The sequence below is a fragment of the Rattus rattus genome, chromosome 18, assembly GCF_011064425.1.
Source record: "Rattus rattus isolate New Zealand chromosome 18, Rrattus_CSIRO_v1, whole genome shotgun sequence".
Lineage (NCBI taxonomy): Eukaryota > Metazoa > Chordata > Mammalia > Rodentia > Muridae > Rattus > Rattus rattus.
Genome location: NC_046171.1, coordinates 13269593 through 13292333, shown reverse-complemented (window position 1 = coordinate 13292333; position 22741 = coordinate 13269593). Strand labels below are relative to the sequence as shown.

The window sequence follows — 22741 nt, the reverse complement described above, 5'->3', positions numbered from 1 at the left end:
TGGACTTGGCCATGGTGTTTTCTACTGGCGATAGAAAAGCAACTAAAAATTTCATACTTTAGAAAAGAAAAATGCTAGTTTTCAACTGACATTTCTATTACATTAATAAATCAATATCCTTATTGATGTAATCAAATGGCTTCATTCCTATTATTTTTCCCATTTAGTTCCTATGTTTCCATTTTTTTTTTCACTGCAGTCTCTGGAAGCGAACGTATACTTGAAAGGTAATAATGAAAGAGCATTTCACTGCTTGGTAAATTTGCTTAAAAGTAACTCTGGTAAAGATTATTAAAATGTCATTTTGAAAAATAGACGTGGCACAAATTAAAAATTATCCTTTCTATGCTGTCATAATTATTCCTCAATTAAAAAAAATAATTTAAAGTTGACCACTTTTTAAAGTTACTGCTTATGGACAAGTTTATAAAAATAACAAGAAATCGGTTTTTCTCTTCCTAAAATATTTTATGTAGCCAGGAGTGATGGCACAGTCCTTTAATCCTGGCACTCAGCAGGCACCAGCAGAGGCTAGAGGAAAAGAAGAAGAAAAAGAGAGAATAGAACTTTCTGGTAATGATTACAGCTAAGTTCATTTAACAGTCAACAGGTGAAAACCTAATTTTACTCTGAACCTTGTGGGAGATGGGACTACTTTCCTTCAACTCTATACATACAAGTCTCACCCTCGCACCTCCCTCTGTCTCTTCCTCTCTAACCGTTCCCCCCCCCCCTATTCGCTTTTCCTTCCACTTTCTTTCCCATACACACTTCTCCTTAGAGCAAGTGCCTGAGTAGAGGTCAAGTCCACACAGTTCAGAATGTTGAGAGGATAAGACTCAATTCATTCCAGTCATGGGGGAAAAACATGTCATCAAACAACAGACTAAGGAGATACAGGATTAGGATTTTTTTTTTTTTATCTTTATTAACTTGAGTATTTCTTATTTACATTTCGATTGTGATTCCCTTTCCCAGTTTCCCGGCTAACATCCCCCTAGCCCCTCCCCCTCCCGTTCTCTATGGGTGTTCCCTCCCATCCTCCCCATTACCGCCCTCCCCCCAACAATCCTGATCACGGCGGGTTCAGTCTTGGCAGGACCAAGGGCTTCCCCTTCCACTGGTGCCCTTACTATGCTCTTCATTGCATTTGGAGCCCAGGGTCAGTCCATGTATAGTCTTTGGGTAGTGGCTTAGTCCCTGGAAGCTCTGGTTGGTTGGCATTGTTGTTCATATGGGGTCTCGAGCCCTTCAAGCTCTTCAGTCCATTCTCTGATTCCTTCAGCGGGGGTCCTATTCTCAGTTCAGTGGTTTGCTGCTGGCATTCGCCTCTGTATTTGCTGTATTCTGGCTGTGTCTCTCAGGAGCGATCTACACTTCTGCACTTCTTTGTTTCATCCATCTTGTCTAATTGGGTGGCTGTATATATATGGGCCACATGTGGGTCAGGCTCTGAATGGGTGTTCCTTCTGCCTCTGTTCTAATCTTTGCCTCCATATTCCCTGCCAAGGATATTCTTGTTCCCCTTTTAAAGAAGGAGTGAAGCATTCACATTTTAATCATCTGTCTTGAATTTCATGTGTTCTGTGCATCTAGGGGTAATTCAAGCATTTGAGCTAATAGCCACTTATCAATGAGTGCATACCATGTGTGTTTTTCTGTGATTGGGTTACCTCACTCAGGATGATATTTTCCAGTTCCATCCATTTGCCTATGAATTTCATAAAGGCATTGTTTTTGATAGCTGAGTAATATTCCATTGTGTAGATGTACCACATTTTCTGTATCCATTCCTCTGTTGAAGGGCATCTGGGTTCTTTCCAGCTTCTGGCTACTATAAATAAGGCTGCGATGAACATAGTGGAGCATATGTGTCTTTGTTATATGTTGGGGTATCTTTTGGGTATATGCCCAAGAGAGGTATAGCTGGGTCCTCAGGTAGTTCAATGTCCAATTTTCTGAGGAACCTCCAGACTGATTTCCAGAATGGTTGTACCAGTCTGCAATCCCACCAACAATGGAGGAGTGTTCCTGTTTCTCCACATCCTCGCCAGCATTTGCCGTCACCCAAGTTTTTGATCTTAGCCATTCTCACTGGTGTGAGGTAAAATCTCAGAGTTGTTTTGATTTGCATTTCCCTTATGACTAAAGACGTTGAACATTTCTTTAGGTGTTTCTCAGCCATTCGGTATTCCTCAGCTGTGAATTCTTTGTTTAGCTCTGAACCCCATTTTTTAATAGGGTTATTTGTCTCCCTGCGGTCTAACTTCTTGAGTTCTTTGTATATTTTGGATATAAGCCCTCTCTCTGTTGTAGGATTGATAAAGATCTTTTCCCAATCTTTTGGTTGTCGTTTTGTCCTAACCACAGTGTCCTTTGCCTTACAGAAGCTTTGCAGTTTTATGAGATCCCATTTGTCAGTTCTTGAACTTAGAGAATAAGCCATTGGTGTTTTGTTCAGAAAATTTTCTCCAGTGCCCATGTGTTCGAGATGCTTCCCCACTTTTTCTTCTATTAGTTTGAGTGTATTTGGTTTGATGTGGAGGTCCTTGATCCACTTGGACTTAAGCTTTGTACAGGGTGATAAGCATGGATCGATCTGCATTCTTCTACATGTTGACCTCCAGTTGAACCAGTACCATTTGCTGAAAATGCTATCTTTTTTCTATTGGATGATTTTGGCTCCTTTGTCAAGAAGCAAGTGACCATAGGTGTGTGGGCTCATTTCTGAGTCTGCAATTCTGTTCCACTGGTCTATCTGTCTGTCTCTGTACCAATACCATGCAGTTTTTTCACTATTGCTCTGTAATACTGCTTGAGTTCAGGGATAGTGATTCCCCCTGAAGTCCTTTTATTGTTGAGGATAGTTTTAGCTATCCTGGGTTTTTTGTTATTCCAGATAAATTTGCAAATTGTTCTGTCTAACTCTTTGAAGAATTGGATTGTATTTTGATGGGGATTGCATTGAATCTGTAGATCGCTTTTGGTAAAATGGCCATTTTTACAATATTAATCCTGCCAATCCATGAGCATGGGAGATCTTTCCATCTTCTGAGGTCTTCTTCAATTTCTTTCTTCAGAGGCTTAAAGTTCTTATTATACAGATCTTTTACTTGCTTGGTTAAAGTCACACCGAGGTATTTTATATTATTTGGGACTATTATGAAGGGTGTCATTTCCCTAATTTCTTTCTTGGCTTGTTTCTCTTTTGTGTAGAGGAAGGCTACTGATTTATTTGAGTTAATTTTATACCCAGCCACTTTGCTGAAGTTGTTTATCAGCTTTAGTAGTTCTCTGGTGGAACTTTTGGGATTACTTAAATATACTATCATATCATCTGCAAATAGTGATATTTTAACTTCTTCTTTTCCAATCTGTATCCCCTTGATCTCCTTTTGTTGTCTGATTGCTCTGGCTAGAACTTCAAGAACTATATTGAATAAGTAGGGAGAGAGTGGTCAGCCTTGTCTAGTCCCTGATTTTAATGGGATTGCTTCATGTTTCTCTCCATTTAGTTTAATGTTAGGGACTGGTTTGCTGTATATGGCTTTTACTATGTTTAGGTATGGGCCTTGAATTCCTATTCTTTCCAGGACTTTTATCATGAAGGGGTGTTGAATTTTGTCAAATGCTTTCTCAGCATTTAATGAAATGATCATGTGGTTTTGTTCTTTCAATTTGTTTATATAATGGATCACATTGATGGTTTTCCGTATATTAAACCATCCCTGCATGCCTGGGATGAAGCCTACTTGATCATGGTGGATGATTGTTTTGATGTGCTCTTGGATTCGGTTTGCCAGAATTTTATTGAGTATTTTTGCATTGATATTCATAAGGGAAATTGGTCTGAAGTATTCTTTCTTTGTCGGGTCTTTGTGTGGTTTAGGTATAAGAGTAATTGTGGATTCATAGAAGGAATTCGGTAGCACTCCATCTGTTTCAATTTTGTGGAATAGTTTGGATAGTATTAGTATGAGGTCTTCTATGAAGGTCTGATAGAATTCTGCACTAAACCCGTCTGGACCTGAACTCTTTTTTGGTTGGAGACCTTTAATAACTGCTTCTATTTCATTAGGAGTTATGGGGTTGTTTAAATGGTTTATCTGTTCCTGATTTAACTTCGGTGCCTGGTATCTGTCTAGGAAATTTCCTGCAGATTTTCAAGTTTTGTTGAATATAGGCTTTTGTAGTAGGATCTGATGATTTTTTTGAATTTCCTCTAATTGTGTAGTTATGTCTCCCTTTTCATTTCTGATTTTGTTAATTTGGACACACTCTCTGTGTCCTCTTGTTAGTCTGGCTAAGGGTTTATCTATCTTGTTGATTTTCTCAAAGAACCAACTTTTGGTTCTGTTGATTCTTTCTATGGTCCTTTTTGTTTCTACTTGGTTGATTTCAGCTCTGAGTTTGATTATTTCCTGCCTTCCACTCCTCCTGGGTATATTTGCTTCTTTTTGTTCTAGAGCTTTGAGGTGTGTGGTCAAGCTGCTGACATATGCTCTTTCCTGTTTCTTTCTGCAGGCACTCAGAGCTATGAGTTTTCCTCTTAGCACAACTTTCATTGTGTCCCATAAGTTTGGGTATGTTGTACCTTCATTTTCATTAAATTCTAAGAAGTCTTTAATTTCTTTATTTCTTCCTTGACAAGGTTATCATTGAGTAGAGCATTGTTCAACTTCCATGTGTAGGTGGGTGTTCTTCCCTTATTGTCATTGAAGACCAGCTTTAGCCCGTGGTGGTCTGATAGGACACATGGGATTATTTCTATCTTTCTGTATCTATTGAGGCCTGTTTTATGACCAATTGTATGGTCAATTTTAAAGAACGTACCATGAGGTGATGAGAAGAATGTATATCCTTTTGTTTAGAATAGAATATTCTATAAATATCTGTTTGGTCCATTTGGTTCATGACTTAGTCTGTCTATGTCTCTGTTTAATTTCTGTCCATGACATGTCCATTGATGAGAGTGGGATGTTGAAATCTCCTACTATTATTGTGTGAGGTGCAATGTGTGTTTTGAGCTTCAGTAAGGTTTCTTTTATGTATGTTGGTGTCCTTGTATTTGGAGCATAGATATTTAGGATTGAGAGTTCATCTTGGTAGATTTTTCCTTTGATGAATATGAAGTGTCCTTCCTTATCTTTTTTGATGACTTTTTGTTGAAAATCGATTTTATTCGATATTAGAATGGCTACTCCAGCTTGCTTCTTCCGATCATTTGTTTGGAAAGTTGTTTTCCAGCTTTTCACTCTGAGGCAGTGTCTGTCTTTGTCTCTGAGGTGTGTTTCCTGTAGGCAGCATAATGCAGGGTCCTCATTGCGTATCTAGCTTGTTAATCTATGTCTTTTTATTGGGGAGTTGAGACCATTGATGTTGAGAGATATTAAGGAATAGTGATTATTGCTTCCTGTTATATTCATATTTGGATGTGAGGTTATGTTTGTTGCTTTTCTTCTCTTTGTTTTGTTGCCAAGACAATTAGTTTCTTGCTTTTTCTAGGGTGTAGCTTGCCTCCTTATGTTGGGCTTTACCATTTATTATCTGTTGTAGCGCTGGATTTGTAGAAAGATATTGTGTAAATTTGGTTTTGTCATGGAATATCTTGGTTTCTCCATCTATGTTAATTGAGAGTTTTGCAGGATATGGTAACCTGGGCTGGCATTTGTGTTCTCTTAGGGTTTGTGTGACATCTGTCCATGATCTTCTGGCTTTCATAGTCTCTGGTGAAAAGTCTGGTGTGGTCCTGATAGGTCTGCTTTTATATATTACTTGACCTTTTTCCCTTACTGCTTTTAATATTCTTTCTTTATTTTGTGCATTTGATGTTCTGACTATTATGTGACGGGAGGTGTTTCTTTTCTGTCTAATATATTTGGAGTTCTGTAGGTTTCTTGTATGCCTATGGGTATCTCTTTTTTTTAGGTTAGGGAAGTTTTCTTCTATGATTTTGTTGAAGATATTTACTGGTCCTTTGAGCTGGGAGTCTTCACTCTCTTCTATACCTATTATCCTTAGGGTTTGATCTTCTCATTGAGTCCTGGATTTCCTGTATGTTTTGGACCAGTAGCTTTTTCCATTTTTTACATTATCTTTGACAGTTGTGTCGATGATTTCTATGGAATCTTCTGCTCCTGAGATTCTCTTCTATCTCTTGTATTCTGTTGGTGATGCTTGTATCTACGGCTCCTTGTCTCTTCCTTTGGTTTTCTATATCCAGGGTTGTTTCCCTGTGTTCTTTCTTCATTGCTTCTATTTCCATTTTTAATTCCTTCAACTGTTTGATTGTGTTTTCCTGGAATTCTTTCAGGGATTTTTGTGATTAATCTCTATACGCTTCTACTTGTTTATTTATGTTTTCCTGCATTTCTCTAAGGGAGTTCTTCGTGTGTTTCTTGAAGTCCTCCAGCATCATGATCAAATATGATTTTAAATCTAGATCTTGCTTTTCTGGTGTGTTTGGATATTCCATGTTTGCTTTGGTGGGAGAATTGGGCTCTTATGATGCCATGTAGTCTTGGTTTCTGTTGCTTGGGTTCCTGTGCTTGCCTCTTGCCATCAGATTGTCTCTGGTGTTACTTTGTTCTGCTATTTCTGTTAGGCACTAGCCTGTCCTATAGGCCTGTGTGTCAGGAGTGCTGTAGACCTGTTTTCTTTCAGCCAGTTATGGGAACTGAGTGTTCTGCTTTCAGGTGTGTAGTCTTTTCTCTTACTGGTCTTCAGCTGTTCCTGCAGGCCTGTGTCCTGAGTCCTCCAGGCAGGTTGCTTGGAGCAGAAAAGTTGGTCTTACCTGTGGTCCCGTGGCTCAAGTTGCTCGAGGGGGACTGCTTTTGACTCTACGTGAGGGCAGCATCCAGGAGGGCCTGCGCTGCCTTTTCCAGGAGCCCCCGTGCACCAGAGTCCTAGATGGCATTAGGTGTTTTCCTCTGGAGTCAGAAATGTAGGCAGAGTGTAGTCTCTTCTGGCTTCCCAGGCGTGTCTGCCCCTCTGAAGGTTTAGCTCTCCCTGCCACGGGAGTTGGGTGCAGAGAACTGTTGATCCGGTCCCTTCAGGTCCCAGTGGTGTCTCAAGATTTTAAGTTTATGAACAGTATCTGACCCCACTCCATTGTTCATGGATTTGAGAACTGTCTACTGGCCTCAGTGCTCTCAAATAGATTGATTTAGAAAGGAAAGCGATGGGTAAGTGATTTCCTGTGCCTCTCAACTTAAATCGCATCTGTTCACTTTTTGTATGCAGAGAATCCAGTCGTCTTTAATACTACAGGACAATCTCTTCACGATTATGCAAAACTCTTAACTTTATGCGACTGGTGAATCAGAAGTTTAATCTAACTTGGTTAAGATTTCTATTACACTGTTCCAACTGAACAGGATAAAATTTCTTCACATATTGAAACTTTGCAGAGTACTCAGTGTGCAAGGATGGAGAAACACAGGAGTTCAACAGATTCAAGGGAAAAAAAAAAAAACTGTGAAATAGAATTTATGTTAGCAAGCCTAGAATCATTATAGTGCATACATTTCCACATTCTTTTTTTTAATTTCTTTCTTTCTTTCTTTCTTTCTTTCTTTCTTTCTTTCTTTCTTTCTTCCTTTCTCCCTCCCTCCCTCCCTCCCTCCCTCCCTCTCTCTCTCTTTCTTTCTTTCTTTTTACACTCCAGATTTTATTCAGCTCCCAGTCCACCTCCAACTGTTCCACATCCCATACCTCCTCCCTATCCCCACTGCATGACTCCACAAGAATCCCCCCCCCCAGCACCACCCCACCAGACTGCTAAACTTCCTGGGGCCTCCAGTTTCTTGAGGGTTAGGTTCATCTTCTCTAGCTGAACCCATACCCAGAATTCCTCGGCTGTATTTGTCTTAGAGGCCTCATCTCAGCTGTCTGGTTGGTGGTCCAGTGTCTGAGGTACATTCTAGTGGGAAGAAGAGCAATAATGATAAGAAAGTTAGGTTGATCATAGTTAAAGCCAATGGACACCTAACACAGTGCGGGCTGGCAAAACACGGCACATTAAAATTTTTCTTTGCTTCTGTATATCTCATTTCTAAGATAGTAGAAAAATGGTATGACTTTGTGGCATATGCATTTTTCTTTTACTTACTTCATTTAAATACCTACAGTCACCTGTGTCCCAGAGGAACTATTTATATCCACCAATCAATGTATCTTCCTAGTCAGGACCATTTTATCGTCTTTGTCATTCACAAGAACATTGATTCTTTAAACTCACTGTAGAGTTTACTGAAGCATCAGGAGCCCATTAGTCTGGACTTTTACTGTCTTGAAGATACTTCCCTCAGTCTTTAGTAGGTCAAGGAAATCCATGTTATTTCTGAGGGTTGAGCACAGGGTTGTTTCCACTGCACCATCTGTGAGATCTCCAGCTGGCTTTTACCTCACTCTCTGGGGCTCACAGCTTTTAGAATTCTTTTCCTAATTCTAAATGTTAGTAGTTTTCTCTAGTCTCAACCTCGGTTGTTTAATGCTCTAAATGTTACTAATTTCCTCTAGTTTCAATCTTGATTATTTATGCTTAATGTGTAGTGCTTTTCATATTCTTATGATAAGCTATATTTATTTTGTAATCTTCTATGTTTTAAAGAAAATGCATTGAGCCAGAGAAAACTAAGGATGAGTATTGAGAAGCATGGGGTTCACTAAAGTCTGAAGTCAGACCATAATGCACATTTCATCCTTCAGTTCCAATATCCATACTTTTCTAATTTCAATAGTGTTTTTTTCACTGTCTTTCATCAATTAGCAAACACTCATTAATAAAATTGAGGGAGCGGGTAGGGATGAGAAGAGCCTCCACACGTCATTTGTGTCTACTGTAATTCCTGTGCTTCAGTCTTATGGCTTAGGTTTCTGGCTTCAGTCTTATGGTCCTGGTGAAGTCAGGAAAACACACAGATCTTTCTCTCCTTGCAAAACTTGACCCAAACTAAAGCTAGCACTTCTGTGAAGAATCATAAAGCCCATGCCTGACTTTATTTCAATGGATAGGTTTTTGTCTCTGAGAGCTAGGCAAACCCTTATATCACTTATTCACCCATATGACTCGCCCACCCCTCCATGTTTGTTTATTGATATCCGCCATTCAAATTCCTTTGGAGTCATTACAGGTTTTAGAAGGCTTTCATTTCTAACAAAACTTACTCTCAACTGGCACACATTTGGGGGAGATCTAACCGTGCTCTGTGTTGAAGATTTTGCTTGGTAGTGTGAAGCAAGGTCCTGTTGTGACCACCGCATGCCCATTGGTCCTATCTAAACCGAGGGATCAGCTGCAGAACGGATCTGCCAGAAACGCTAGAATAGAAAAACACAAATCTGGAAAATTGGGTCCAAGGGCAGGTGCACTCCATTAGTCTTTGCTAATAGTGTTAATTTCATACACTTACTGTCTTTACACAAGCAGAAGCTCTGAGCTGTTTAGCATAACCTGTGTTTCTTGATCTAAAAACTCAGACTCACCCTCTCATAGTGTCTACCGTTGTAACTGAGCTAAACTGAGAACGTTGAGGAAGTCTGACTGCATCATGCTGTCCTATGTATGACTGACAGACAAACACCCAGAATCTTAGTTCATTACCACTTGCTTAAGATTTCTTTGCTCATAAAATTCAGTGTTCAACAAATATTTAATCAAAACCCGGGTTGGTGTTTTGGGGATTTCCTGGGGAAGGGTCTTGATCTGAAAATTGAGGATAAAATCAGCTAATGTGACATGACATATATTATCAAGGGATTCTGGTATGTTGGAGTGAGTCAGATAAATACCTGTGACAGTGACACAAATACACCATGTACAGGAAGAGAGCAGCTACTTCAGTCTCTCTTAAGTATTAGAGTTAACATTTCAATGGTGGCATTTCAGGTGCTCAGAGGTATGGAATATAATTTATTATATTCAATAATGGGGATAAGAAATATATATATTTTTTTAATGAAGTACGTTGTTAACCAGAGAACATGGTTCCATTAAAATAAGGACCACCATCATCATTCAAACAGAAGACCTTGTTCTGGTCTTCATTTTCATACCTGTAACTTTCAAATACATGTATGCCCCTACCTGGGAAAGGAGAGACTTTGCAGATACAGGTGTTGTTGATATCCATGTAGGTTTTGAAACCCCAATGAGCCTTAGGTCAGCTTCTGGCCAGTCACAGAATATCCCCCAAGTTCTCCAGAGAGATTTGGGCCTCTGGATTCTTGCTTGAGCTCACGCTTTTACTGGGAAGACGTGGCACACGGAGTTTAGGACAGGCAAATCAGCCTGGCTTGATGGCTAGTGTATCAGGCCCCCAGAGAATGAGGCAGGGAGATATGAGCTTGTTACGAACCTGGGCTACACACCAAGACCCTGTCTCATCATCAAAGGACCTGAAGACAGAGAGGGAGAGGTAATAAAAGAGAAATGGAGAGGGGTTCACACTTCCAAACAATGAGATCTTTACAGAAATGATGTTTTCTGGACCCTCAAAATAATAGCAAGGCCAGGAACCATAGCGAGTATATAGTGGTCCAAAACGCAGCATCCAAGGTGGGAAATCTGAAAACAAACTAAAGCCAGCAAAGAAGCGTTTGTCCCAGCACAGTTCATTGTCTGGGTAATAATTTTCAAAGGCAAAAGGCCAAAGTGTCTGAGGGGATTCATACTCTGCTCTGCTGTTTATACTGGGCTCGATATATTCTGGGGACCCAGAGAAAAATAAGGAAGGCATAGAAGTTTTGCTTAGTAAAACCCAAAGACGCCTCTGCTGGAAGCATGCGTGTAATCTACATGATATATTATACATTCATTATTCTCAAGTTCTATCATCAAAGCTTTCATGCTTGATAATAGCATTCAATTTTCCTGAGAGAAAACATACATCTGAATTACAATCATGTAGCCTGAGCCCTGCAGTGCACACCCATGCAAAGGAATCACCTCTGTCCTGGTGACTTTGCCCATGAGAAAGGAATGGAGACTACTGGTATACCTGCCAAGGGAAGGAAATGAAAGGTCTCATGGTGCCCCACAGAGCCACTAGGTGTGTGGCCATTTTATTGCTGCTCCCATTTTTTTTTTTTTACTTCCTTTCAATTTGCAGGAGGTGTGCCAGGCTCTGAGGTCATGGCATACTCAGGGCAAGCACCTGCATTTTAGGACTTGAAAGCCTCAGTAGAGGAAGAAGCCTCTACTTCCCACAGGCTTCCTGGTGCTAGAACCTAGAGTCTGCTGCTTTCTACACAGAGCTGATCACAGGATTGTGACTTGCTCTCAATGTTTCTGATCTCATAAGACTCCTCATAGAACCAATGATCAACAAGTACTTGCTACCAGCCATCCTATACCAAAGGATACATACTAGCTCTATTATTCAGCATTCTTTACCTTTACATAACAATATTCTTAATAATCTTGTGCACTGCCAAAAAGTGTTTTGTACCCTTTCCGGTTCTGTTCTGCGTCATTTTCTGGACAAAGTGGCAAGGAAATGCCGGAAGATGGGAGATTCTCTCTGACAATTAAAGGTGTGGAAAATATGCTATCTATTCTGCCTGCATTGTCTTGTGTAATTCCCAAATAAACCAAGGCTTGAATTGCTCTGGTCTCTTTTATTTAGTATGTATCTATATGGGCTCCTGTTTGTTAATGCACTTAAGTTTAAGCTCGGAGAATTCCTTTATTCAGAACAGAAGTGCGGGCTATTTGTTGAATTTTAACTAAAGTAGAAAGAGTACTAGAAAAATCAAATCAATTGCTGTCCCCTTGCAGACAGAGCTGTATCTGCAAAGCAAATTCAGTGAGAAGAGACACCCACCCGACTCAAGCCGCCCTGTATAGAGTCAGTGATCTGAGTAACCTTGCAGGATTTAATTATGGCTGTGACCCTGGATTCTCTGCTGCCTGAGAAGTCCCAGAGCTACTAGCCTTTGATTTCTTTATCCTGTTTTTTAACAGGTTTAAGTCCTTGGTGGCTTAATTCTAGAAGGAAGCTTGCTTTTGACCTTGAAGTGATGGAGTTTCAACCCTGTGTCACTGTTCCTTCTATGTAAATGGTTGTGTGTTACACCGTTATCTGATGTGGGGGCTCATTGAGATTAACCGACTTAATGTAATCTGAATATATTTAGAAAGTAAATCTGAGCATATTTAGAAAGTAAATCAGTTAATCTGCTGTATTAGGAGTGCTTATTACTTTCAAATGGAATGGTAAAAGGGAGCAAATGCTGTACCCAAGACACGCATGCAGCACAGTGCTGGAAATATAATTTTGTACAAATCAGGGATTCCATCTCGTCCTTTCCCATAGGGGAAAAGGGAGCCCTGTTTTCATTTTTCAAAAGTCAAGCCTGTCTGGTATTCTGAGGATTGGAGTAAGAGACTCTCATGACCTAGTTTCTTTGAAAAGCTTACCTTCTCACATCCCAGTACTGTCCTAGGATTTGACATTTCTTAACAGTTTGTAAGTGAGCTGAACTGTTGCGGGGCCCTCTTACAAAATGGCCAAGAGGTCAGCTGATGAACTCCTTGCATGAGGGATGAAAGGAAACATGAAAAATGTATCGGTGTAGGGTTTCACGTATTCGATAATATGTTTGGAAACTCTATCTGTGGAATCCTTCATTTCTCAAGCAAAAATTCCTCACACAAACGAAGACTGGATTTCAGTAAAAGAAACAGAATCATGTCCATATACGTTTACAGTGATTACAGATAACAATAATATTCAAAGGGTTGGAGCCAGCATTCACTTGTGGATACTATTTTATATCTTTTCTCAAGAGAAAAGATAAGAGAAAATACGTGTGGGTGCTGGGCATGATAGAATATACTTTTTTATAGGATATTTTTATTTATTTACATTTGAAATGTTACCCCCCTTTTCCCTATCCATAGCCCCCCTATTCCATCCCCTCTTATATGAGGCGTTCCCCCACCCATTCCTGCATCCCTGCCCTGACATTTTCCTACACTGGAAGTTCCAGTGGCAGGACCAAGGGCTTCTCCTCCCATTGGTGCCCAACAAGGCCATCCTCTGCTACATATGCAGCTGGAGCCATGGGTCTGTCCATGTGTACTCTTTGGATGGTGGTTTAGTTCCTGGGAGCTCTGGTTGGTTGATATTGTTGTTCTTATGGGGTTGCAAACCCCTTCAGCTCCTTCAGTCCTTTCTCTAACTCCTCCAATGGGGACCCTGTTCTCAGTTTAGTGGTTTCCTGCGAGCATTCGCCTCTGTATTTGTCATGCTTTGGCAAAGCCTCTCAGGAGACAGCTAAATCGGGCTCCTGTCAGCATGCACTTCTTGGCCATTAGCAATATTGTCTGGGTTTGGTTATTGTATGTATATGGGCTGGATCCCCAGGTGAGGCAGGCTCTGAATGGCCGTTCATTCAGTCTCTGCTCCAGTCTCATATCTCCTCCTATGAATATTTTTGTTCCCCCTTCTAAGAAGAACTGGAGCCAATATACTACCAGGTCTCTGCTTTAGTTCTTGCCTCTGGGTTGCTGCCTTGAAATTCTGCCTGTCTTCCCTTAATGGTGTCCTACAACTTGCAAGATGAAATGAGTGCCTTTCCTGCCAAGTTTGTTTTGGCCAGTGTTTTACCATAGCAACATAGAATCAAACTAGAAACTATGTAATATGCCTAATGACAAGACCTGGATTGGGTAGCTAATGTTTCCCTTCAGTTTGTTTATGGGACCTTTTTTTCATACCCAATACACTAGATTTGTCTTAAGATTGTGAAGGATTGCTATTAAGTTTTGCTTTATAGAGTAACAATAGAAACTGTGATAATTGTGATTATTATAAAACAATTGATAGATGGTGATTATTACTATTATTAAAAACAATCTCAAAACAGGACTTTCATTTCTCTTACTTCTCCCCTGTCTCTCTGGTTATTTGTTTTGACTGAGGAAAGATTTCAGTCTGTGGGACAGGCCATTGTGGAACTCATATGCAACACCAGTTAGCCTCAAGTATGTGATCCCCCTGCCTCAGTCTCTACAGAACAGGATCACAGGTCTGAGCTACCACATCTGGGTTCCTCATGAGCTTTCTAAAGTACCTCACTAAGTAGCCCAGACTGACTTGCAAGATCTAATGATACTCCTGCCTCAGCCTCCTGGATGTTAGAGTTGTAGGCGTGAATCACCATGCCTAACTTGTTCCTTCATCCTACCCATCATGCTTTGACATGGATGCACCATCAAAAGTTTATGTGAAATGATTGAGGTTTTTTTGCATTCTATTATATAGGTATGTTTTCTAGTCTGAGATGTTTCACACACCATCCTACCACTGATCTTAGACGAGGTTAAGCGAGGGATGTCAAGTATTTACCATTGGTGAAAATCAGTTTCAGTTTGCCATATGAATATTGAAGTTGGAATGAGTTACACTCCTTTTGACCTTTTATGTAGATGGATACGAAATTCTGACAGATGTATTTTTAGGGTTCAGAGTTATATAAATGGGACGATGTTTCTCCTCTTACTTTTTCTAAACCTTAAGATGTAGGCTTAGCATTTTAAATTAATATATTTTAAAAATACAATAACATGAAATGCGATTTGAATCCGAAGATAAAATTTTATGAATCTCGAGTTGAAGAAGAGATACGGAGCCCAGGGGGCAATGTTCTATGGTTCCACTTTGCTTTTATCTTTAATTTTAGAGCGTGAAATTACTTCCTTGACATATACTGAATCCAATAAAAGCAGTACACTGAGGACATTGATGTCTTGCTACAAGAAGGAGAACAATGTCACGATAAGAACAAGGCTAACTGTAGTTGCCAAAATGGTAGCTGTCACATATGTAGTAGAGATCCTTCACTGGATGGAACGCACTCAGAGTAAGTAGGCTGATGCTGCCACTATGCGCCCTGGCTGTAAGATTGCTGTTTTCTCGGTGATGTGTGGGATATGCCACTCAGGCTTGTGACAAATTAACTCTATTCTTTAAACTTCCAAGAATGGCCATGAGTCCAAACCAGCCCCCATGCTTATGGAGAAATGATTTTGTCTAGCACTTGTATTTTGTTCTGCTTCCATTTTTCACATTTATTTTTATTTTATTTTATTTTATTTTACTTTGCAGTGACAACAACAAGCCTATCTAGGCAAACACTATAAGGGAGAATAATGCTTGTGTTCTAGCTTATGAGTTTGTGGAGTCTGAACTGGCAAGTGGGCAGGACATATCTGTAAACCAGGGAGCATGGGTATGTAAACCATGGGTATGTTAGCCTCAACTCCCCACATAGATAGACAGCGAGCAGTGCTTTGCAACTTCTGCTTTGAACACTCATCACAGCTGGCTTTTCACTCGCACAGCGGCCATGACTCTGTTCTTTGGTGATGGCCTGGCTTCCCACACAGGACTTACTGTCATGTTCATTTCACTGTGGTGATGCCACTTGCTTTTATTCCTTCACTCCCCCCATTACTACCACCCACCAAGATGTTGGCGGAGGTTACTCTGCTCTTTAATTTGAGTGAGAGAAGGGCAATGGGAACCTTCACCAATGTCTTGCCAGGTAAGAATGAGAAATAAAAGTCACTATTTGTTGACTGGACTGGAGTAGTTTGGTTTTGTTTGTTTGTTTTTAACATATATTGCAATGAAAACTCCCCTAAGCTCAAGCAAATGGCCATGTCCAATGTACCGCCATCACTTACCCAGTGGAAAATGCACCACGAACACAAAGCTAAGTGGTCTTCAAGCCTATGCTCTCCCTTTCTTCCTTCCTTGTTATAGACTCATTAGAGAGACCGAGCACAGATATTCAGAGATAGTGTACATCTAAAGCAGAGAGTAATTGTGGTAGGTAACCTGTGTCCCTACCCTTCCCTGTGTCCTGGTTGGGTTTCTTCTGGCAACTTGACTTAAATGTAGACAGACCTGGGAAGAGGGAATCTGAATTGAGAAAAATGCCTCTACACAACTGGCTTGTAAGCAAGTCGATGGAGTACTATCTTGATTAATGATGCCTAGGGTAAGTGGTCCATGGAAGTTCAGTACAGTGCTACACCCATGTAGCTAGTCCTGAGTCGAGCAAGTGGGGGTAGTAAGTGCCCTCATCCTTCATCCATAGCTCTGCCTCAGGCCTCCTTCCGGTTCCTAATTTGAGTCCCTCCCCTAACTTCCCACAGTGATGGAGCATTACCTGAACTGTAAGCTGAAATTAACCATTTGAATCTCCCCAAGTTGTTTGCGATCATTAGTTGTTTGTGTTTCTTGTGGCAATATAAACCCTAGTGAAGACAACTCATTCTGGTATTAGATATCTCTGTTGGCAAAATCATCTGCCTACCTGGTCTGCCATGGCCTGTGTTAGCTTCATGAAATAAACACACACACACACACACACACACACACACACACACACACACACATCAAACAAACAACAACACAACAACAAATTACCCTAGGTCTACAGTCATTTCTTTTCTACCACAAGATAAGATATGAAAAAGACTATTTAAGGTTAATTAATTTTAGCCACTCAGTACAAAGACAGAAGGCATAACCAATTTCTGTGCTGTAGTTGGCAGAGGATGTTTTCAATGGCTTGCTTTCCTTATATCGAGCCATTGGTGGCTAAGTGACCCTGATTCCAACAGCTAGATGGAGAAACATTCACGTCATACTGTCAAAAAAATTATTTGTGTTAGACTTTATCACCAGGAACAATTGGTAAATGCTAGTAGTGATTATATGAAGATTTTCAGATATGCCATTATGAAATCATGACTGATGAGAAAAAATTAAACTATTCTACTGTTAGTTTTTTTTTTCTTTTCTTTTTTTCAGAGCTGGGGACCGAACCCAGGGCCTTGCGATTGCTAGGCAAATGCTCTACCACTGAGCCAAATCCCCAACCCCGTTAGTTATTTTCTAAGTCTGTTTTCTGCAATTCATCTCAGAAGATTTTAAGAGTAGATCATCACCCTATTGATAAGACTGCTGTCTGTGTCCTGTCTTCATTCTGAGAAAATTGTGAATCTCCATGTGTCAGTGGACCATGCCCTGGTCAACAGGGAAAAGATCTGGGAGCTTCCAGGTCTTGAGGCTAGCACCCTTTATCATCCTTCCTATAGGAGGCACAATGAGTATGTGGCTCTATGGGGGTGCTGTGTTGTCCCCCGGATAGGAATAGATAGGACTCTCTGATACCTAGACAGTCTAAATTCAGATAATAGGTTCCTCCTCCTACTGAGACGTTTCATGGAATGCTTTTCAAAGGAGGATTGTTACTTAGAGTTGAGGCTCCTTTTCTAATTAGCCTATAAAGCCTGTGAGTGTAGGGGAACCTTCCCAAAGGTAGGAGACCAGCGTGTGAGCTCAGGAGTCTGCCGTAGCTCACTTTTATCCGCACACCAGCCGGGTCAGGAAGAGCCTCGCTGCCTACCTTTGACTGTGAGTCTTAAATGTTTCCATTTGTCTCCCGCTGATTACTATGCCCTCTCAGGCTACCTTCCCTGGAAATGAAGCTGTTCACCTAATGCTGTGGTTCTTTTTGGAGGAAGCAGCTGGGCACTGGAGAATTTTCATAGAGGTTGTGTGCACAATGTCGGTGCTCCCAGCGTGCGGACTATTGCATGTAATTCACCATTGGTTATACAGGGTCAAGGGCAGCAATCATACAGATGTGGAGAATAAATCCTATTATGTACATATATATATGTACACATATATGTACATGTACATATATATATACATATGTATCTTTATATGTGTGTATATAAATATACATATAATCATAATTATATTATATAAAATTATACATGTATATGCATAGTCTATATATATTCTATATCTACTATATATGTTATACTAAATATATATCATGTATATATACTAATTGTATACTAATATATACTACTAATATATAATATATTAGCATATATAGTATATATGTGTATATCAGAATATATAGTATATATAATTTATTAATTATGTTAGTATCTATTGTGTATATTATATATTACATATATAATAACATGGTAGTATATATCTTAAATATTTATATATTTTATGATATATATTAGTATATATAGTAATACTTTATACAATAGTATATATTTAATAGTATACATATATATTGTGTGTGTTTTTGTGTATGTATATATGTGAGGGTGGGAGGCGTATGTGTGTAGGAATATATATATATATATTTTCACAATCTCTCAAACAAGTGATGTGGTGGCCAGGACCTTTCTCATTCCTTAATTATTAGAAAACAGTAATGTTGTTTCATTTAGTTTTCCTGATATTGAAAACTTTTGGAAAGTATTTATCATATTGGGAATATCTTTAGGTTAACATGGCTTCATTTTTTTTAATTGAATTAAACTTTAGCATAACATCCACATTATGTAGAGTTATGAGAGTTAAGTCTAGCCACGATTCTCCCCATTATTATCTGTAGTTGTTTGTTAAAATAAAGTTAGGATCTATTCCAAGGATACATTTGTGGTTTTAGAAAAGATAGGACTATTTTAACCTCAAAAGCATCACAGAAGAAACCCATGGAGCATGAATTATCAAATATTTTTGGTGTGACAATGAAGAATAAAATCCCTTCGTGCCTTTGGGAATTTCACTCATTTTCATTTACATCACTAATTTACTTAGTGCCTTTGCTAAATAAGCAAAAACACGTTTGTCTGTGTCTGTCTGTCTTTCCCTACCTTTGCTGTTGTCTTATGAATGCATGGAGACTGAGCATATATTACTCCCTCATATACGTTTACTCTATATTATTTATTTCTTGACACTGGTACAGACTAGAAGTTAGCCCTACATGTTCAATTTTTAAAATCTATTTACCAATATGCCTTTAGATACCTGGGCAAAGCTAGCTATGCCCAACTGATAGCATCCAAGGTACCCAGCAGATGAATGTCTGCTCCTGAAAACCGTGCAACATCGATAACAACAGCAGAGCGAGTTGGTTGCTGTACACAAACTTCAGATTATTTTCTCACAATAAATCACACACTCCAAACAAAGGAAATACATAATTAACAACTGGGAAATGCTCATTAGAGGCTTAGCTAATTGCTAGTTTAAAACACTTCTTTTAATCATATCACACTTAGCAGTCACCTATTCTCTGTGCCTTGGCCAGTTGAGGATTCTTGTGTTCATCATTATCTACTGCAAATAGAGTCTCTGAGGAGATTCAAGAAGCATATTAGTCTTTGGATCTAATGAGAAGTTGTTCAGAATTTGGTTTAATATTATATCTTACTAGCAAAATAATATCGATAGACTCTTACATTCGCCTATTGCTCTTCTGTGGTCTTGGTCCTGATAACTGTTCCAGGTGTGGGTTCTGGGCTTTAAATCCAATCAGAACATGGTTGGTTACTCGCATGCATGCCAGTGAGCCATGGTTGTTTCTTTGGGCACATTTCTCCAGGCAGGATGTTGTTGTACCTCACAGAGCTCCCAGATCAACAATCAGTGGAGTTTTTCTCTGGTAAAGAGATGTTTTAATTATGCACGTAGCTCACAAGACTTAGGACTCAATGAGCTTGAACGTATCTTGTCTGTCACCCCCAAAGCACTAGAATTTCAGGTGCACATTCAATAACCTCATCACTGAAAATTATTTAAATATACATATCTAATAATTATTAAATTATTTAATAATATATACTTATATAATAATATATTGTTGAATATAATTCATACAAACAATTATTTAATAATATATTATTTGTATGACATTTTAGCCAAAAATGACATCTTCTAACTATATCTTTTATTTAAATACACAAAACATGTTTTAATCATGAAGTGGAAATATAAGCTCTCAGATGGTAAATGTGTGAATTTGGAAGGCCGTTCTAGTCACTGTTGTCAGCTAAGGAGAAAATAAAGCACCAGTAGATCACAGATGAACAATCGCTTTGTATTCACGTAATGAGTAATAAGATATGAAGAGCGAAGGGTGTATAAAAATTCAAATATCTCACGGGAATAGTTTCTGCATAAGAATTTAGCATCATCTCGATGTATCAGAATACAGCTCTCTTCCCCTTTCGATTCTGCTCCTTCCACAAGTAACTACTATGGGTTCACAAGTAAATTACATACAGGGGCTTCATTTGCTGAGTTTCACTCATAGAATAATTTCTTGAATGACAACCATCCTTTCAATGACCAAATAGCATCCATGTCTTATTTTAAGTGTTCTGCATGTCCTATGGGCAAAATACTGACTTTCAGGAAACATTCTGTCCCCAGACATGGGCTCAGGCTCCACACATCCTCCGTTCATCATGAGCTGCTTTGCTTTATGCTAACATCAGCAAGTCACCTGGACTTACCTGTGTAATCTTATTTTTCGATTCTTTCAAAAACTCCCAAGTCTACTGAGGCTATCATTAGGTTTACAATGAGATTGAACATATAATACAATTTATTATGTAAATATTGAGAGCTGTACGTAGTTTTGTGGAAATTGAGAGATGGAGTGAGTTGCTGAAATTACTAGCATATACAAGGAGTCTACAGGGCTGATAGTAGGGATTTCACCTCTTCTCAACATTAACTCACCTATCTTGTCCCAAAGCCAAAGGGGCAAACCTTATACTTTTGAATAAGTGAAATAAGGAGTTGGCCAGATGGCTCAGTGGTTAAGAATACATGCTACTCTTGAAGAGGTCATGGCTTTGGTTCTCAGCACCCCATTGAGAAGCTCACAAGTGCTTATAACTGCAGGTCCAGGGCATCTGAAACCTCTGGTCTCTACAGGTACCTACATATGGGTGGGCATATCTACAGACACTCATGCACATACATACAGCTAAAAATAACAAATAAAACTGTGAAAATAACATAAAATAAACACACCTATTACTTGGCTCAGAATTTATTTCTATTGTCTTCAAAACATGGCAGTCTGAACTACATTATCCTTTACATTTTTAACAAATCATATAAAGTATATGGTTTATTTTCAACACGTCATTTTATTACTCTGGTAGGGACAATATATCACACAAGTATACATATTGGCCAGTCCTCATAAAAAATATTTGTTCAACAAATCTAACCATGCTCCATCATTTCTGAGCTTCTTGTAGAATTTGGAGAATTTCAAATTTCATGTGGAATGAGTCCCTGAATATTAGGGCAACTGAAAAAAAAATAAGTGAAAATGACATTTTAAACATAAGTAATAGGATTCATTATTTCTCCTCTCTCTCTCTCTCTCTCTCACACACACACACACACACACACACACAAACACACACACACACACACACACACATAAACATACTGAGTTTCTCTCTGTGGTAATTAGTACAATAACAAAAACATTACAGCTCCAGAACTTATGAAAAAATATTTAAGACTCTGTAATCATTCTTCTATTATTTCATAATTCTCCAAGTTTTCAAATGCTTGGACTCAATGGTTTCTTTTGTTTACAGGAATTTGCACTGTCATGCTCTGAATGCCACCGCCCCCAAGCTCTGCAAACAAGGTAAGATTGATTTTATTTTATATTTAGGTAAAAATTTCAAACTTCATTGGTTGCCAAATTGAAGCTGTACCTACGTATTGTCTGTTGTCGAATATTGGTGATTGTTGACTGATTAGGACACTGAGATCCCAGTTAAGAACCATCTCCTCTTCCATTGTTCTTGTCAATATCAACTGTGGGAAGCTGAGTAAAAAGTGTTTACAAAGGCTTTGTAGAGAAATGTCATGCATCAACTGTGATACAATGGTTGATTGATCATCTCATCATTTATCATCAATAATCATCTATGTAGAAATATGTCTCTCTATTCATTGACCCATCCTTTAACTACCATCAATGTATCACCTTTCTACATATCATTTATCATTTACTTACCTATATATATCATCTTCTACCCTCAATCAAGGATCTATTAATCCATCATTTATCATTGCCTGTCTGTATAATTTGTCTCTCCAACATTTCTCTTAAAACATCTATCATCTGTCTATCATCTCTCTATAGTGTATGTATGTACCTGGCATTTGTCTCTCTACAGTTATCCAAAAAGAAAGAAAGAAGCCCCATTATAACTTTCATGGTGCTATGAAAAAAAAATCTAAAATTATAGTGCACCGTGTGTTGAGTCTAAAAGCATGGCATTCATATCTTTAAGGGTCTTAATTTCCAGTATTTAGCTTTTGCCTAAATTGGGAAAAATATTGACCGTTATGAAAATGAACTTGGATATTCTGTGACTATAACATAATGCTATAGTTTTCTGCCTATGTATTGTACAACATAAAGAGAAAAGTTTTAAGACAAAACATTTGCTACGTGCCCCTTTCCGTTTCTGGGGAGACTCGTTCTGCTACAGTTTTCTCAGTTCTCTGCTCGAGTCCTTGTTAAAAAGTAAGGAAGAAAAAGGGCAGGTAGGAGATGCCACATTTCTGACCCTGGTGTTTAGGAAGTTGAAGGAGAGGAAGGCTTTAGAAAGGTCTTCTTGAAGTGACAGGTTTCATTACAAATGAAAATTGAATCCATGAAATTGAGCTTCCCTTTTGCATGGGATGCTAGTTGCTTCTCACGCTACATAAATCAAGGGAGAAGCATGAGGCTCAGTTTTTCCAGTCCGGCTTTTGTTGAGTTAGTTTTCATCAGAACTTTGAAAAAAAGTAGACATCGGGGCGGAAGAATTTGGAGTCTTTTCAAGTGTTGAGATTCTCCGCTGTCTCTCTCGTGT

General features: G+C 39.0%; 1 long non-coding RNA gene across 1 annotated transcript in view; it reads left to right on the top strand.

The window, feature by feature from the left end:
• LOC116887698 overlaps positions 1-22741 on the top strand; it is a 386781-nt gene that overhangs the window by 149271 nt on the left and 214769 nt on the right. The window contains exon 2 of the long non-coding RNA XR_004386232.1: positions 21467-21519. This is a non-coding gene — a long non-coding RNA (uncharacterized LOC116887698). The remainder of the gene's footprint in view (positions 1-21466; positions 21520-22741) is intronic.